This window comes from Empidonax traillii, unplaced genomic scaffold (genome assembly GCF_003031625.1).
Source record: "Empidonax traillii isolate 1590-97213 ecotype Southwest subspecies unplaced genomic scaffold, ASM303162v1 scaffold1557:size102390, whole genome shotgun sequence".
Taxonomy (NCBI): Eukaryota; Metazoa; Chordata; class Aves; order Passeriformes; family Tyrannidae; genus Empidonax; species Empidonax traillii.
The window spans coordinates 1,977-3,914 of record NW_020956750.1 but is presented as its reverse complement, the minus strand read 5'-3'; positions in this window follow the sequence as shown (position 1 = coordinate 3,914).

Here is a 1,938-nt window from a genome sequence, read left to right as displayed (position 1 = left end):
TCTCCTAAAATTCTTCGTTCCTCTTCTCCTGTTTAATGTTGAACTGTTTTGGTTTTCTTTTTGGCTCCATACTTTATCCCCTGACATTCCACAGGGAAAGTAAAAATTGTATAAACTTTGACTGAGTAATCTCATGGAATTTCTCTTTTCCCTAGACCTTTTCTGAGGAATTTATGATAGGGAAGAGCTATCCAGTCCTTTCACCAGCTGCCTTTGTTGGGTGTGGAGGAGGGAAAGTCACATCTGGAGGAGCACAATAATTTAAAATCTCTAAGACTCAAACACCATGGAAAGATTTTCCCTCTATGAGGTTAAACATGCTTGAAGGACAAAACTCCCAGCTGCTGACAGAAATCCCAGCTCTGCAGAGAGGTATGATGAAAAAACTAAATATTATCTGCTTTCTATGCATCCAAAATTCACATGTGGTTCATAATCATCTTATCATGAGTTTCCTGAGTGATAGGTCAAGAAAGGCTGACCAGGTTCTGGGTTTTGGCTTTGGGGATATTCCAGTAGCCTTCATCTTCCAGTTCATTTTTTAAAACTAATTTATAAGTAGCTTTCACAAAGAAGATGTATCCCAGGCACTTTTCTTGGCTCTACTGAGATAGTATCAGAATGCAAAGCAATAAGCCTGGGGTTTATGCTGTCTAGATACATTACATTTATAATTATTATCACTTAGTCATGGCCAATTAGGATTTTAATATGAACACATAGCATCTCCCCAGACTGAATTTGGAATTGAATGCTAAGTAGAGGTCTAGACTTAGAAGTTTTACTGGCTCACATCAGTCTGTTAGTTAAGTGATATATTTTGCTGACTGAGCTATGCTGGAAGAAGGCCTAGAAGTTATACCACTAGAAGGTCCTTTACCAGTGTAGCTTTTACCCTTTCTTTAAGCAAAAGCAAAACCTAGGGGGGGGGAAAAATCCTTTTCTTAATTTTTTTTTCATTTGTGGCTGCTGTATGTACCCTGCTAGGGTTTGTTACCACTCCCTGGGGTGTATGCTGGTGAAGGCAAACAGTAGACCTGTCTGTAATCTTGTCTGACCTTTTTCCCACAAATTGCAGTGCAGGCTGTCACACCTGTTTTAAAAGCCATCTGGGCATGATGACTCTCCAATAACCTGGTAATTGTATATGGAATGGTTTTACTACAAGGAAAAAAGAAGTTTAAAATTTTCATTCAAACTCACAAGAAGTGTCTTATTTAGTAGCAGCTGAGTAGACTGTTGGCTTTTTGCTAAGACATTACACAGGAGTGTCTCAGCAACTCAGTCTTGCTAAACCTAACCTCTGTTTTACCACTAAGCCCTCCCACCCCTTCCCACCCTCTCCCTTCAATTTTAATTTGATGCAATTAGAACTGATTTTACCGTTGCTTTAAAGTGTCTAGACAATCCCATGCTCATATAAACACTCCAGCACTTCACACCACTGCCTGTATTGTCTTACCTTTGTTCAAGTTTTGGCAAACAAAACTACCCCAGAGCATTTGCTGGGTCAGATTTCATCATTATGTCTGGTTAGGGTCTAAGCCAAGCAATCTTTACCCATGACAGCAGCTGTTATCCTGGTCGGGTCAAGTAAGGTATGATTTCCTATTTTCCTTAAGCCAAAAATGTGTGTTGAATCAAGACTGGTACAGGTGAGCACAGGCTCTGCACAAGGATCTGTAAGACACCTAGAGCTGTAATCTTAGATCAGTATTGGTTTAATTGTGAGATAAAGACACTTTATTGCTTTTTGCAGGCATCAAACTAGTATTTTATGCATAAGTATTTTATGTAGTAAATAAATGCTCCTTTAACAACAACAACAAAAATTGCTATTTCCCAGTTGAATTCAATTTCAATTGTGAATGGAATTCATCCCTTATTTCTTATTCTTGTCAATGTTTGTTTTCTTTGCAAGGAGGGAAGGGGAGATTT